General features: G+C 56.7%; 1 long non-coding RNA gene across 3 annotated transcripts in view; it reads left to right on the top strand.

The window, feature by feature from the left end:
• Positions 1-13,850, top strand: part of LOC104858119 — a 16,394-nt gene extending 2,544 nt beyond the window's left edge. Inside the window, exons 2-5 of one of the 3 annotated variants that reach the window (XR_779068.3) lie at positions 2,177-2,388; positions 10,519-10,653; positions 11,176-11,265; positions 11,357-13,849. This is a non-coding gene — a long non-coding RNA (uncharacterized LOC104858119). Of the gene's footprint in view, positions 1-2,176; positions 2,445-10,518; positions 10,654-11,175; positions 11,266-11,356 lie in introns of all 3 variants that reach the window. The other 2 variants (XR_002025165.2, XR_779066.3) reach the window with 2 other exon arrangements.
• The last annotated feature ends 2,789 nt before the right edge of the window (positions 13,851-16,639 follow it).

Here is a 16,639-nt window from a genome sequence, read left to right as displayed (position 1 = left end):
TGGGGGGTGCGCAGGTGTGCGGGACGGGGTGGCGGGGAGGCGAGAGGTCCCCGGAGACGCCGCCCATGAGCATCCACTGGGTTGGGTTGGTTCATCCGCTCTGAGGGCAGGTCCGGCTGTGCCCACTGAGCCTGGTGATGTCGTCATGGAGGCAGCGTCGTGGACAGCTCGGAACTGTGCATTCAAAACAGCTAGGAGAGGACTGTGTGTTCCCCACACAGAAATGATAACCGTTTGAGGCAGTGGCATGCCAGGGACCCTGACCTCCTCACTCATTGTTGTGTACATTGAAATAGCACACTGCTCTCCAGAAATGTGCACAGTGCTGTCAGTTAAACATAAAGTGTAAAAATAGAAAGAGTTCCCAATCCTGAAAGAGACAGGCAGCAAATTAGGGAACAGATATCCCCATATCCCATTGAAGTTTTGATAGAAAAATAAGGCAGGGGAAAGAGAGACACAAAGACAGAAATAGGGTGGAGTCAAGAGGGCCCCACTGAGAGTGTGGCCTTGACATGGAGTCTGGAGGGTCACCCACCAGACCCAGAACTGGAGAAAAGAGTTCTGGGCAGGAAGAACGGAAGGTGCAAAGGCCCTGAGACAGGGCCCAGCTTGGGAGGTTTGAAGCCCTGTTGAGGAGGCAGTGAGGAGTGGGAATGGGTGTCCAGGGCAGGGCCTGGCTGCATGACCCAGGTCAGCACTGTGGAGCTGGTCCTGGGGCCTGTGACAAAGACGGGACTCTGCGGTGGGGGGGGGATGGGGTCAAGGAGCACCAGGGCTGGGCCGTGCGCTGTGGGAGCTGTCAGAGGTGCAGACAGGAACGTGGGCTGCTCAATTTGTGTTTGAACCCATTTGCCTGAGTTCAAACCCCCTGGATCCTGGAGCCTGTTATTAAACTGGCTGCACCCTGGGGCGCCTGCCTTTATCCCCAGACAGGGCCTGGCCCACCGCCTGCCCTGGGGTCGACCCTGGCCCCCAGGTGGGAGTGGAGGGCGGGGCTGCTGCACCCCATGCCTGCTCCAGCCCCAGGCACCCGAGGCGCCCAGGCTGCTGCCCGGAGCTGGGAGAGTGGAGCCGTCATCCTGCCCTCCGTGACGCCCACAGAGGTAGCACATCCCTGGCCTCGTGGCAGGGAGCTGATGGCAGGGCCCAAAGTCAGCACGCAGACCCCTTCCCACTTCCTCCTTTGTCCGAAGCTGGCTCCTCCCACCGGACACTGGCCAGGGTAGCGAGTAGTTTCTGGGCTGCGCAGAGAGGGGAGGTGGGGATGGCCGGGAGGCTGCTCTTCCTGGCACTGGGCAGGAAGAACTGCCCAACAGCCAGGTAGCGAGTTCCCCATTGCTGGAGGCGTGCAAGGAAATTCTGATAACAGCCCTCGTGAGCTTACAGGAGGAGGTGCAGAGGGGTTGGTGTGGGTGAGAAACCACTCCCTTCTAGCCCCATGATTACACAGGACCTCTGTCCAATCCTCGGTGCAGGCCTCACTTTCCCCAGCAGTAAATTTATTTATTTATTTATATTTATTTATTTATTTTTTCGCTTTTTGAGCCAGGGTCTCACTATGTAGTTGAGACTGACCTGGAACTCACTGTGTAGCCCAGGCTGGTCTGGAACTCACAGCGATCCTCCTGCCTCAGCCTCCCGAGTGCTGGGATTACAGGCGTGCGCCACCACGCCTGGCAGCAGTAATTTTAAAGAAAGAAATAATAAATGAAGTGGCCTTGACCATGAAGCCCCTGCTGCCAGTCTTCCTGGGTGCCCCAGTCCGTGGGAGGCTGCTGCTGAGGCCGCGGCCGCCCAGTGCTGTCCTCTGCCCTCTGTGGTGACCAGAGACTCCTCCCCACGATCCTCCCGCCTCAGGCATGTGGAGAGCTGCGACTGTCAGATGGCAAGTCTCGCTCGTGCTTCCCATGGGTCACATCTCCTGCCAGCTCTGCAGTGGGATCCATTTTACAGACGAAGAAACTGAGTTTCAAAGAGGACAAGTCCCTTATCCAGAGCCACAGAGTGTGTGAAGGCAGAGGAGTCAGGATTCGATCTCAGGCCACAAGCCTTTAGCATCACTTTCTCCTTTCCCTGTGCAACTCATTTTCACCTTCCAGGCCTTGCTCAGCAGCCGCCTCCTCCCGGCAGCCCTCCCTGATCCCCTCTGCCTGCTCACAGTCTTCTCTTTCAGCCCAGAGACGGCAGAGCAGTGACACGCAAAGCCCCAGCACTGCGGAGATCGCAAACACAGAGTCGTCCAAAGGTGTGCTGCGTCCTTCTGGATCCCACTGCTCCTGCCCCACCGCCCGCTCCCTCTCCCAGCAGCCCTGGGGTCCCCTCCAGCGTGGTGTCTGAGTGGAATCGTCCAGTGGATGCTTGCTTGGCCTTCTCTACCTCCACATCGTGAGTCTGAGAGTCTGTGTCATCGCTGCCCTGGCCTTTTATGCATCCCTCCCCGGGTGAGCCCCGAGGAGCAGGAGCACCTGTCTTACCCACCTCTCTGCCCCGGCACCCAGCTGAGGCGGGGCATACAGGAGGTGCCTAATAAATGCCAACTGCCTGCCGGGAAGGAGGCGGTATGGGGAGGAGCAGGCAGAGAGGAGTCAGAGGTTGGCTCAGAGGCGGGTGCGGGAGAAGGACCTGGTGGCCCTGGCCATCTCCGAGGGACTCGGGTCCAGGTCCACCCGGCTGGCCGAGGTGGTGCTCAGAGTGCCTTTATCTGGTCTGGGCTAAGGCTGGCCAAGTTCCCAGCTGCCCAGTGCCCGGCTCTGGAGGGTGGCAGGTGGGCGGCTGGAAGGGAAGTGGCTGCCCAGCCCTCCCCAAACCAGTCCAACTCCTTTGAGCGGTTTCTGGAGGTGCTGGAGCTGAGTAAGGGAGAGGAAGAGGAGGAGAAGGAGGAGGACGAGGAGGAGCAGGAGGAGGAGGAGGAGGCGGCGGCGGAGGGAGGAATCGTTTAATTAGTGAATATTACAGGGAATTTCCAGTTCATGCCCCATCAGGCTGGGCAGAAGCGCCCGCAATTACTCAGGTGCTGGCCTTGGCCTCCAGGGCTCAGTGTACCCAGAGGCCTCCAGGTTCCCAGCCCAGGCTGGGGTCTCACCCAGCGGAGACTGAGGAGCTGCGTTCGAGACACGGCCTGCAGCCTCAATGCGTGCGGCCTCCTGTGCCCAGCTTTGCTGACGCGATCCTGGCCCATTTCCAGGCTGAAAACTGAGGCTGGGAGCTGTGCATTGGCCGAGGTCACATGGGGGTCACTGGGGAGAGGGAAACTTAGAGGCCAGGGATCATTTGGAGTGACCCGTGCAGCAATAGCCTTTCGATATTTATTGAGCACCCACTGTGTGCCGAGCGCAGTGCTCAGCTCTGGGGGTCACGAACTGGGTCCTGGACACACGTGGGACACTTCTTACCTTACAGTGGGAAGTTAGCAGGGGCAGAGACCATTTCGGGGAATTTTGCTTTCTTGTTCTGGAGACACGGAGTTTGGGTCAGACCAATAATTCCCCGGTAGGCATCTGAAGGACCAGGACAGATTCTCAGGGATGTTAATGGGGGGATGAGGAGAGAAACTTCCCGGTCGGAGGAGTCTGGGAACTGCAGATTTAACAACCTCTATGTTTGCTACAGGCCTGTAGCGCCTGTAACACCCCATCCGGGGACGGTGTCTGAGTCACCCTCTGGGCTGCGTGCTCGCCCGCCCCTCAGAGTCCGGCTTGGGTGCCGCCTCCCCCGGGAGCCTCCTCTAAGGCGCCAAGGCGCGGAGCCTCTTTCTGGGAAGGTGCTGCCCAGAGCCCCCTCTGACCGTGTCATGTTTTCCACGCTGGGCTGTAACCTACCTGTTGCCACCACTTGCCTGTGAGCTCCTCCAGGGCGGGTCCGGCGTGATTCACCCGGGATCTGGTGTGGGGACCAGAGCGGGCGGGGAGGACTTGGCAGGGAAGAGTCGGGGACGATTCGCCAGCTGGGCGGACGGTCGGACGGATGCGTTAGTGACGTGGGTGGATGGGTGAAAGGAAGGCAGAATCGAGTGAAGGAAGTGGACAAAGAAAAGAGCGGCTAAGTCAGTAGATAGCCAGAGGGGAGCTGCACGGTCGGACAAGGAAAGGAGTGGGAGACGGTGAGTTGTGAGTGGCAGGTGCGGCTGAGTTTGTGGGTGAGAACCGTGAGTTACTGACGGTGAGTACAGAAGCATGTGGCCAAGTGAATGCACGAATAGGCGACATGACGGACGAGTTAACGTGCAGCTAGATGAACAGACACAGAGGGAGAAGTCACTGGATGGATCGGTGATGTCAAGAGCGAAGACACGAGAGACTGCGTAGGCGAACACAGGGGCAGGTGGGTGGACGGGAGGGCGGGTGGATGGCTGAGTGAATACATCTCTGCACCCCCTTCTTTGGCACCGGGGATCGAACTCAGGTCCTTGCGCTCGCAAGGCGGGCCGCAGAACCACTGAGCCAAACCCCCGGCCCCTCTGCACCCCGTCTTGATGAGCAGTTTATCGAGACTTTGGAGTTTGGAAGTTTGGTGAGCGCAATGAATCATTTCTCAAGGAACAGCCCATACACACCGAGCGTCATCCCCGGTTTTGTGGGAGCAGCGGTCATTATGTCTAGGAGCCACCTGCAGACCTAGGTGAGCAGTTCCTGTCAGGGTGATGAGTTTCCTTCCAGTCCTGGAGCCTTGGGCTCGGGGAGGAGCCCAGGCCCAGGGGTGAAGGCGGCTGAAGGGGACTGGGCTTCCTGTGAGTTCACTGGCAGATTTCCGCAGCTCCTGTGCCTGCCGGGGAGAAGGCTCTGGGGGAAGACAGCGGCCTCTCAGTGCCCAGTGTACAACGCTCGGAGTGGGACAGATTTTATTTAGAATCTCATTTCTAATGTGCAATGGCCAGGGGGAAGCTGTAGGACCTCAGGGTGCACCTAAAGCAGATGTAGGGGCTCAGGAGGGTTTAGGAAACCCATGGCCCCCAGGTGGAGTCCTGAGTGACACAGATGGGGTAACAGGTGGCGCTGGGCAGAAGTCGCGGTCTGCAGAGGCTCAGGTGAGAAAGAGCGTCCTGCCCTGGACAGGGGAGGTGTGAGGTGCCTGGGGCTTTGACTTCCCGGGGAAGGCGAGGGGAGCTCCTGACAGTGTCACTAGGTGCTGCGCCAAAGCAGGGACCCTGTGGTCACCCACGGGAAGGCGATGGCGGTTCAGAGGGGGCCAGAGGCAGCGGGATCTGGCGAGACTCCCCCAGGCCCCGATGACCAAGGGGCTGGAGGTGCTGGAGGCAGGGAAGACAGTCTCCTGGCTTTTGGCTGTGGGTTGTGGACAGTGATGGATCTGCTCTGAGAGGGGAAATCGAGGCAAAGCAGTGGTCTGGGGAAGGATCTGAGCTCACGTGGGGAGCAGGTGGACCCAGGGCCAGAGGCTGCGGCCGCCAACTGGATGGGGGCCGTCTCGGAAAATGGAGCACGAGAAACACTCAGCAAACCCTGCGAGGGCGGAGGGGTTGCTGAGTGAAGCGGGCTAGCTGAGGGCTAAGCCCATTCCTCTGTGCACTCTGCAGGCGCTGGTCAGGTGTCCCCAGGCTGTGGTTTCCCGCCTGAACGTGCGTCCTGGGAGACAAGGCGCGGGCTAGGGCGAGGCTCACTGGCCGGGGGCTGGAGGGGGACACGGGGTCTCTTTTTTTTTACAGCGGCGTCCCTGCGGGACCTGAGGCCGTGGCCCCCCGCCCGGGCCCTTCTCCCCTCTGTCCAGCTGGAGCCGTGTGAAGGGAAGCTCAACCCGTGGGTGGGAGTGACCGATGGGGCCACATCCCAAGTGAGTGGCTCCTGCCGACCCCAGGGCTTGGCTTGGCCAAATGTGAGCGCTGTGACCGAGTGGAGTAAAGCGTTTCCCCGTGAGCCACGAGCCTGTGTTCACGGCTCCCAGTTCCTAGAAGGCCACACCGCCGGGGCCCTTTCCCTGAGGCGAGGGTGCCGACCCACCTCCCTGTTGCCTGTGACTGCCTCGGCCAGCTGCAGTCTGAGCCTGACCCCCGTGTCTCGGACAGCAGCTGCCTCTCAGCCCTAAGGCCCAGCACCACACCCTGGGGGCCCTGTGGGCAGCAGATGTTCATCTGCTCAGGACCACAGCTGGGCCTGGCCACACCCCGGGCTCAGCCCCAAGGCACCAGGGGCTGGGGGGGCAGGCTGGGGAATGGCAGGCCCCTGCCCTGACAGCACTGGTATTGGCTGATGGGTGGGGAAGTCGAGGGCAGAGGAACATGGCAGAACAGCCTGAAAAACAGAGACGGGAACACCTGTGTTCTCACCGGGAGAGGCTGTGTGACCAGGGTGGGTCACCTAACCTCTCTGAGCTCTAGTTTAAGGAGAGACCCCAGGAGCAGCCTCCTGCGCAGATCCCTGATAAGTGGCAGATGTGATACCCAACCCCAGCAGGTCAGCTGGAGCAGAGACAAAAATCAGATTCTGGGGCGAAACTGACCTCTCGTTTGGGAGCTGGTGACCCCGGGCAAGTCACTTCTCTATTCGGATCCCAGAGGAAAAATCATGACAAGCCCAGTCCCAGACAAGCCCTCGCCACATTTTTCTGAGGAAAAAGAAATCCATTTATTGAATAGATATTTGCTGAGCACTTCCTATGAGTCGGTGCTGGGGACACAGCAGGCATTAAGTGGTCAGAGGTCTCTGTCCCATGGAGCTCACACTTTCAAAGATGGCAAGATGTCAATAAACAAGATAAATAAGCTATATATGGCATGGGTTGGTGTTATGCAGAGAAATAAGGCAGAAAAGGGAGAGGGGGTTGAAACAGGCAAGTAGGGACAGCCTTAGTGAGCAGGTAACATCTGAGCCATGATCTGCAGGAGGTGAGGGATGGAGCCATGGTAACAGAATGTTCCAGGCATGAATGGCAAGTGCAAAGGCCCTGTGGCAGGTGTGTGGAAGGCTTATCTGGGGTGCAGATAATGTCAGTGTAGTGGGGGCAAAGTGAGGGAGGGAGAGGGAGGTAGGAGTGTGGAGATGATGGTGTAGGACCTTGTGTGCTGTTACAAGGATTTTGGCTTTTGTTTTGTAGGACGTAGGAGCCATGGAGGGTTCTGAGCAGAGGAGGGATGTGGCCTGACTAGGTTTTCTTGGGACCTCTTTGGCTATGAGTGCAGCTAGGCCAGGAGCACTGAGGATGGAGGGAGGCGGCTGTGACAGTTGGCCTTTGTTTGGTGATCTTGTTCCTCCCTTGCTATAATTGGTGTAGGACCTTGTGTGCTGTTACAAGGATTTTGGCTTTTGTTTTGTAGGACGTAGGAGCCATGGAGGGTTCTGAGCAGAGGAGGGATGTGGCCTGACTAGGTTTTCTTGGGACCTCTTTGGCTATGAGTGCAGCTAGGCCAGGAGCACTGAGGATGGAGGGAGTTGTGACAGTTGGCCTTTGTTTGGTGATCTTGTTCCTCCCTTGCTATAAATTCTGGCTCTCTGTCACCACCCCACAATCCCAAACTCCTTAGCCCCAAATGCAGGGCCCTGGTTATTGCCCTAAGGCCCTGGCCTAGCTGCATGCCACATGTGGTCCCTCCTTTGCCAGTGCTGTTCCCTCTGCCAGGGATGTCCCTCCCTCCCCACACACAGCCCAGCTGGACCTCAGCTAGAGTTGGAAAAATGAGGGCCGGGAGACCTCTTCCGCCCCCGCCCCCCATCTCTGTCTGATGACAGACTGGCCTGCTGTGTGACCTTGGGTAGGTCACATGCCATCTCTGGGCTTTGGCTTCTCTGCTTTGTAAAGCCAGCAGACGAGGACCTCCACGCGGTGCACTGTGCTCTTGGGGACCACACATCTGGGGGCTGTGGCCGCATGTGTTTGCCCAGCTGTGCCAGGCCAGCCCTGGGCGGATGCCAGTGAGGTCTTGGGGAAATGATGCCCTCAGCTGGGCACTGCCATTGGTTACTCTGGAGTTACCTCAGCACCCTCTGTGCGTCTCCATCTGGCTCTGATCGGAGACAAGACAGCCTGGTTCAAATCTGACTCTGCTGCTCCCCAGCTGTGCGATCAGGACAAGTTACTTAACCTCTCTGGGCCACTTTCCTCAGTGGAAGGGGAGAGTAACAGTGCTGCCTCCTGGGTGTGAGGGACTCAGCGGCTCATCAGGCCAGCTGTGATCATCACTGTTGGGGGCCTGCCTTGTGGCTAAGGTGCCCCTTCCCTGCCTGTGCCTCGGTTTCCTTATCTGTGAGATGGGGCAGCCACGAGCTGTTTTGGAAGAGCGGCTGTCAGGATGACCCACATCTAAGGCGCGTCAACAGCCCGGAGTGGAACACACACCCTGGGATTTTTATTTTCAAGCTTTCAAATGCAGAATTTACTTCATTCAAAACCATCCAGTCATCAATGATCTATGAACGGTCTGAAGAAATCTTTGTGATTCTTCTAGTCAAACAAATGCCCTTTGGGTTTACTCTAACAGTAAATTAATGAGATGAGGGAGAAAATCCCAGGCCTCCAGACAGCAACAGACCAGAGCATGTGTCTATCTTTTTTTTTTGCTTTTTGAGACAGGGTCTTACTATGTATCCCAGACTGGCCTTGAACTCACTGTGCAGCCCAGGCTGGCCTCAAACAAGCAGCGATCCTCCTGCCTCAGCCTCCCGAGGGCTGGGATGACAGGCCTGCGCCACCACGCCCCGCTGGAGCATGTGTCCTTCTGACGAAGAGTGGAGGATGAGCTGCACAAGTGTTATGAACATGTTGGGATATTGTGGCCGTGCCTGGGGTAACCTTCCCTTCCCTCTTCAGATCTCAAACTCTTCTGTCACTGTGAGAGCTGCCTGTCTGCCTGGCTCGCCTAGGGATTATCTCTTGGCTGAAACCCATCACTGCTACTCTTCATTAAGTGCCTCCTGTATGCAAAGTAATGTTTGTGCCTCCCCCCCACGCCTCCTGTACTCCCAGCAGGGAAACCGGTACTGTCCTTTCTGCTTCCCAGGAGAGGACAGCGGGCAGGGCTGGGACGCTGCCCAGGGAGACAAGGAAGTGGGGGCTGGGCTGGCCGGGCGCTGTGATGTCACAGCCCAGGGCTAGTGGTGCCCTCCTAGCGGCTGACCTGGCCGGTCGCCTCCCCAGGCCTCTGCCCTCCTCCCCCCTTAACCCCTTCCCGGCCTCCCTTTCCCAGACAGCCATCCCTCGGGCCTGGCTGCCCGCAAGATTCCCAGATTTCACAACCGGGGCTGGCGCTGAATCATGTACAGTAAGTCCAGGGAGAGAAACTCCCGGCTGCCTGGCGTCCCCACACAGGACGCCTGCCAAGCCTGCTCTCCCTCGATGGGCCCAGTGGCAGCCAGGGATCGTCCCCCTGGGCTGAGGACACGCTGGGAGGCGCGGGCAGGATGCACACCCTCTCTGGGCTGCCCCATCTGGTGTGGGCGGGTTCTAGGAGCCCTGGGGCTGTGGCCCGGGGGTGCAGGTCAGGGATCAAGGGGGCCCCTCACATCAGTCGCGGCTGTCACCAAACGGCTGGTGACCCGGAAGAGAACCTAACTGTAACTCTAAGCCTCAGTGTCCCCGCCTGGAGAATGGGGCAGTCGTGGGACTGAGCTCCCGGGGTCACGGCGGGGACCGGGCTCAGCACAGGAAGTGCCTGGTGCGTGACGTCGCTCTGACGTCACTCGGAGCACCTGCAGAGCTCGGACAGGCCTCGGACGCTGTCGCCCGGGACACCGCGACGAGGTTTACGCTTATCTTCTAAAAACGTCTTCATTCCATCTCAAACCTTTATCGAGCACCACTACGTTCCGACCGTGCTACTGGGTCCCGGAGACACAGCGGTGAACAAAACAAAAAATTTTGCATTGAGCCTGAGTTCTACTTGAGGGAATTGGGAATTTAAGGTCATTTTCCTGAGTGATCAGGGATCTGCAGGACACACAGCATGGGGCTGGGGTGACTGAGGGAACCAGGTGTACCCCCAGGATGCCTGGACGAACAGGGGAGGCCACTGGCACCCGAGATGGGGCTTCGAGCGAAAGATCCCTCCGCAAGTGCCCTCGACGGAGGGGCTGCATGTGGCCTCCAGGCGACCTGAGGTTACGAGGCTGCCTGGCAAGGGCCGTCTCTTCCCGCCTGCTGCTCACAGTGGAAGCCTTGTTCCCCAGGGACCCTGTGCCCAGGCTGCAGCGGGGACTCTGGGCTGTGACTCACACCCCAAGGTGGGGGACCCAGAGGACTTCGGGTGCGGTGTCTGAGTAAGGCCTCCCTGCCTCTCCTGCCCCTCAGATGGGCAGTCACCCCTGCTGGAGGGACTGGAAGCGGAGGGGGCTGTGGCTTCAAGACCCACCCCAGCCCTGGAAGAGGCCACTGGGAGCAGGCCTTGTGTTCCCAGCTGGACTGAGGTCAGAAGCGCATGTACCTGTGCACACGTGTTAGGGGCTGTGGGAGTCAAGGCTCAGGAGCTGCCGGTGTCGGCTCCGGGCCGTGGTGGCTCCCAAGGGCAGTTGGAGCCCTAGGCTTAAGCAGTGTCCCCTGAGGAGGACCTAAAAATCCTTTGTTTTTTTCCTATAGAAAAAGCCCTCTTCACCGCCTTCCTTCAGACTGTGGAGGCCAGGACAGCTGACAGCTGAGAATGGGGGTGGCTGTGTCCCTCGTGGCTTCACAGGGGTGCAGTCAGCAAGATGAGGCAGAGCGGTGCCCACACACGTGAGTGAGAACCCGCCACCGCGTCCTGGGGGACAGGCCAGGTCCTGAGCCCCATCCTACAGACGAAGCAACGGAGGCTCGGGGTGGGGTGTGCTGCCCAGGTCCACCACTGAGGAGAGGCAGAGCCAGGATTTGTAATTTAATTGAGACGGGGTCTTGTTAAATTGCCCAGGCTGGCCTTGAACTTGTGATCCTCCTGTCTCAGCCTCCCAAGTAGCTGGGATGGCAGATGTGTGCTGCCATGCTTGGCTCAGAATGGGATTTGAACCTGGGGCTGTGTGGTTTCTGCATACTCACACATCACTAGCTCTCGCCTAGTGCTGGGGGTCTTGAGCCCAGTTTGGGGGTCAAAGAGGAATGTTCAAGGCATGTCGGACCCCACCTCCAGCCTCAATCTGGGGAAGAACTGGCCTGGGGTTGAACCCGACCCAGAGGCATCTCCGGCTGGGACCCCTGCCCCCTTGCCCGCAGGGGTAATTACCTGCCTGGTTAATGGCACCCACTTCCTGCACCTTTCATCAGGGCCTGCAGCTGCCAGGCAGTAATTAACCCTCACAGCAACCCTCTGAAGTCCACACTCGAGGCAGACATATCATTAAACCCACTTTAAGGGTAGGTAAACTGAGGCAGAGCCCATTGTGGCCTGAGAGCCTGTTGTTCCCTGTGACTCAGCAGCTAACTAACCTCTGCTTTCTTCCCACAGGAAGCAGCAGCGGGCCAGTGCCCTTCACCTGATCAGAGCTCAGGAGAGATCCTGGAAGGCCCTGGGGCTTTGCTCCCCACCTCCTGCCTCCCAGAGGCACAGGGGCATGATTCCAAGCCAGTGGAAGGGATGGAATCCTGGGACATGCCCTTGCCCTCTGCTGGGCCCGTTTCCTCCTTGGTAAAGTGAGGCTGCTATGCCCACCTTATAATTTCTTATAATTTTGTCCTGAGCATAACGCATGGGACCTGCCTATGATCTGCCTCCTCGCCGTCTCCTTGCTTGGCCACACTGAGCTCCTCACTGTTCCCTGAACTCACCAAGCCCCTTCCTACCTCAGGGCCTTTGTATGTGCAGCACCATCTACCTGGAATGTCCTGCCTTCCTATCTCCCCAGGGCTGGTACCTTCTCATCTTTTTGGGCTTAAACATCACCCCCTCAGCGTAGAGAGCACCCCACCATCCCTCACTCTGCTTTCTTCTTCCTAACAAAGGGATGCAGGCTTCTCACTCTTTTTCTTCTTTGTGTTGTTCTTGACACCACAGGCAGACTTTATCTGTCTGATTGACAGTGCGCTCCCAGAGCTCAGCAGTGTCCAGTAAACAGTAGGTGCTTAAGAAACAACGGCTTCCCTCGCTTCATTCTTTGCCAGCTCCAAGTCAGCTGGGAGTTGTTTTCCACCTCTCTGGTCCCCCATTCCCCCTGGAGGACACAGCAGGCACTGGACATGGGTTACTTGAAAGACTCAGGTAGTTTGAAATCCGAAGACGTGAGGCTCATGGTGTCCCTGGGCAGCGGGTAGGTGGGGACTCCAGAAGCCTTTGGTGCAGACGCCCTGTCCCTACCACCTGCCCTCCTTCGCCTCAGGTTTGTGGGCTCGCTCTGGGCAGATCTCCAGAGCCATCCCCACCCCCGCACACCTGTCAGCACCCTTGGGGGAAAGAATCTGGAAAGGGGAGGAAGAAGAAGAAAAGAAAGCAGGGTGCAAAGGGACGGCCCCAACACCTGTGTAAATAATTTGTCATCTTAAGACGCATCAAGTACACTCACCTTTAGTGCCCGGTCCTTGGGCTTGTTTTCCTTGGCAAGGCCTCCACAGGAGTGGAATTTCGGCCAAAGGGACCCAATTGTCGTCTTCTAAGCATGTTCCCGGGCCAGGGGCCGGGAAAGGCTCTGGCTGACTCTCCACTTCCGTCCGCAGAAGTACCGGAAGGTTCCTGGGATTTAGGAGCAGCCTCCAGCTCTGGAAGCTGTCCCAGAATTCTGGAATGCTGGAATTTAAACAGCCACCATCCCATTTTGCAGAGGAGGAGTATGAGGCCCAGAGGGGAAGGGATTGGCCTGTAGTCACATGACGTGTGAGGCGAACTAGTTCGCTGGTGGAAGGGGACACTGTGGACCCCTTCATTTCCTGCAGCCCTTGAGGTTTGGGGGATGCCCAGGCCTCCTGTCTCCAGGGGCGCACATGTTTTGCTGTAGTGATTGGGTCAGGAGTGGTCATGTGACTAAGTTTGCGCAATGAGATTCTACCGTGGGGCTTTGGTGCTGGGATGTTTGAGGAGATGCCGTTTCCCTTCAGGTTGACGGTGAGCAAGGGAAAACTGCTCAAGAAACCAGCTCAGAGCTGGACAGGGTCTGCATGCCTGGATCCAGCCATACCTGAGATCACACACTCTTGGCCTATCTAGTTTCATAAGCCACTACATTTCCTGTTTTTGGCAGGAAAGAGTTTGGCCTGGGTTTTTATCGCTTGCACACAGAAGTTTCTGACTGACCCATGGCACAGGGGAAGGGGAGAGATTGCAGGTAGAGGAAATAGCCTGACAGGGAACACAAAGCAACCATTTCCAGGGAGGTGTCCCGAAGCAGGGAGAAGAGGAAGAGCTTAGGAATCTGGCAGGTGGCCGGGGTGGGAGAAAGCACATGGAACCACAACGTGAAGGTTTGGAAGGGTGATCGCACGCTGGAAGGCTGTGTCCCAGACTTGTGCAGGGTGACAGAGGACACTGGTGAAAACGGCACCGAGCCCACCGCTGCCCGACAACCACAGCTCAGTGATGCGCCTCTGTCTAGAGCCGAGCCTGTCCTACCCCCGGCCCTGGCTGAGGCCTCACAGTGCCATCCTGGACCCCTACATATGCTCCTTATTCGGTCCTGGGCACCATGAGTGCCACACAGAATCACTTCAGGGTCCCCCGACACAGTGTAAGATCGATCCGGGTCCTGTAGCAGGAATAATTCCTGCGGCAAATCTATAGCCATCGTAGTACTTGCTAAACTCTGCTGTGAAAAGAGCAGCCCCAGGCTTGGTCCCCTCGGTGTGCCTGGCTGATTTCTAGCACCCTGTGCAGATCTGCAGGAGCTCAGAGCCGGGCAATCCACAGGCAAACCACAGAGCCACTTTCCCCAGACCCCTGCTCTCAGAGCCCCACCTTCAGAATCCCCGTATGGGTTTCAGGTGTTCAGTCTTTCTCTCTGGTCTGTTTTCTGTTACTATAAATTTGCTTTTCCAGAGCAGCAGCTGTGGGAATCTCAGCGTGTTGAGCCTGGTTCCTCCTCCACAGGATGGTTTTGAGGTGGGTACACACCACTGTGTGTGTCACTAGATGGCTCTTTTTCATCGCCACGTAGTACTCCATTGTATGGATGGGCCACAGTGTGTGTATCCAGACCCTCGCTGAGGGATATTTAGGCTGTTTCCAGTTGTTTTTTGCAATTATGAATGAAGGCATTAAAAACCTTTGCAAACTGTTTCATTGTGGAACTGTTTCTCTTAGCTGCCTCTATTGTGCTTTCAACCCCTTAAGCAGCGTGTATAAATGTTCTCCCTGACACTGGTGTTCCCAGGCTTTTGCTTTTTTAAAAAAACTTCATCCATTCGAATAGATGTGTACAGCTGGGTGTGGTGGTGCACACGTGTAGTCTTAGCACTGGGGAGGCTGAGACTGGAGAATTGGGAGTTCAAGGCCAGACTGGGCCACAGAGTGAGACCAAATCACATAGAAACAAATCACATAGGTAGATAGTGGTATCTCACCGTGGCTTTAATTCCCACTTTCCTAATGATGTTCAATCTTTTCGCCTATTAAAGAAACTGGCTTCAGCAGGTGTGGTGGCCCAAGCCACTTCTGGTTGCCATCTGGGCTGACCCCATGCAACCCAAGATCAGCCCCACATTGGCCTCTGCTGTCACTGAAACTGTGATCCCAGCACACTTGGAGGCTGAGGCAGGAGGATTCCAAGTTCAAGCCCAGCTTAGGGCATTTAGTGATTTAAGGAGACAATGTCTTATGATAAAATTTTTTAAAAGAGGAGTGGGAATATAACTCACTGTGAAAGCTCTGGTTTCAATCCTTAGAACCGCAAACCAAACAAACAAAAAATAATAAAAAAATGGATTTTATTAATGGGTTTGGATGGTTCTTTATATATTCTGGATACTAGTCAGCCTTTTGTCAAAAATGTGATTTGCAAATATTTTCTCCCAGTCTGTGGCTTATCTTTTTATTCTTGTAACAGGTAGGCTTTAATAACGTGGTTTTGTTTTCATTGTAATTATTTTTTCTCGTTCACGTTGATTGGTGGCATGTGTTCTTTGTTTTTTTTAGTTCTAGTGATAACACCAAGTGTTTCCTTTTAAAATAAATTGATTTAGCCGGGGAGTCAGCTCAGTGGTTCTGCCACCTGCCTCGCAAGCGCAAGGACCCGAGTTCGATCTCTGGTACCAAAAAAAAAAAAAAAAAAAATTTTCATTCTCATTTAAGTAGAAAAGTAAGGCAACTTGAAGGAAAATATTTAGTGAGTAATAGTAGGAGCAGGAAGCAGGCAGCACGAAAATCATGAAGGCAGTTACTAGAATAGTCGTGACGTGCAGAGCTCCAATTTGTCTGCCAAAGCACAGACCAGGTGCTGTCCTAGGCACCAGGGACCCAGCAATAGACTACATTTTCTGCCACTTTGCTGGCAATTTCCACCGAGCTCCTTTTAACCTTCAAATGACTTTTCCCCTGTCCAAAATTCCTTGGTGTACTCCTTTCTGTTTCTGTAAATATCTCCCCGGGCAGGGGATGTGGCCAGCAGCCTCTAGTATGGGTGGCAGACAGCCTGGGGCACAGACTGTCCACAGCAGCAACTGGAGTAGAAACCAGGTACCGATTTGATTGGCTGGAAATGGCAAGGCCCCTTCCGGTTGCCATCTGGGCTGACCCCGTGCAACCCAGGATCTGCCCCACACTGGCCTCTGCTCTCACAGACAAAGACACCAAGAACAAAGCTCTCTAGGGGTCGGGGGTTTAGCTCAGCATTTTGGTGCCTGCCTCACAAGCGGAAGGACCCGAGTTCAATCCGCTCTCTTGGTGACCACACCCCGGGCTCTTCCACTTCCCTCCCTCACACCTGCTTGCGGCTCCAGTTTCCCCAACCCCACTCCCAGCCCTGGCCTTTGCTCTTCTTCTCCGCTTCCATCCATCCAGAACTCTCTTCCCCAGCTCTTTAGGACCGGCTCTTTCCCCACTCAGTTCCCTCCCCAGCCCTCCTGTCCAAACTTCTCGCCTTCATCCGGCTTTTGTCTCATCCCTTTGTCGATCGCCTTCGTTTTGAAGTTCATGTGTGTGTTCACGTACTTTTGTCTGCGTCCCCAGCTAATGACGCCTCCGTGAGGGACTCCGGTCCGGCCCTCTGTAGGTCCCCACTGTCTGGCAAAGTACCCAGTACTCGGTCGACATTTACTGAGTGAATGAATGGATAAACGAGCACAGAGCTCTCCTTTCCCGCGGTCAGGCCGTTTTGTCGATCGCCTTCGTTTTGAAGTTCATGTGTGTGTTCACGTACTTTTGTCTGCGTCCCCAGGTAATGACGCCTCCGTGAGGGACTCCGGTCCGGCCCTCTCTAGGTCCCCACTGCCTGGCAAAGTACCCAGTACTCGGTCGACATTTACTGAGTGAATGAATGGATAAATGAGCACAGAGCTCTCCTTTCCCGCGGTCAGGCCGGTGGCCTCAGGGCTGCGCCCGCCCAGGGTCACGTGGTGTCCGTCAGCTCCTTCTGGCCCCTGTGCCCAGCCTGCCGCTGAGTGCCGCCCGCTGGGTCCTGCCAGGCCTGGGTCCTGCCAGCTGCCCAGCCCGAGAGACCTGTTGGAAGTTGTTCCCAGGCCCCCAAAGCAGGGTCCTTGGCTGCCGGCGCGCTCTTGGTTCCCTCGAGTGGACAGAGGAGGATCCCGAGGGGTGGGTGTCCTCACACCTTCCTCCCGTCGGACTTCGGAAGAAACCCAACCCAGGACCGGC

This window comes from Fukomys damarensis, unplaced genomic scaffold (assembly GCF_012274545.1).
Source record: "Fukomys damarensis isolate Sample0158 unplaced genomic scaffold, DMR_v1.0_HiC HiC_scaffold_22, whole genome shotgun sequence".
Lineage (NCBI taxonomy): Eukaryota > Metazoa > Chordata > Mammalia > Rodentia > Bathyergidae > Fukomys > Fukomys damarensis.
Note: the sequence above shows the minus strand (reverse complement) of the source record. Positions and strands in the feature narration are given on the sequence as shown.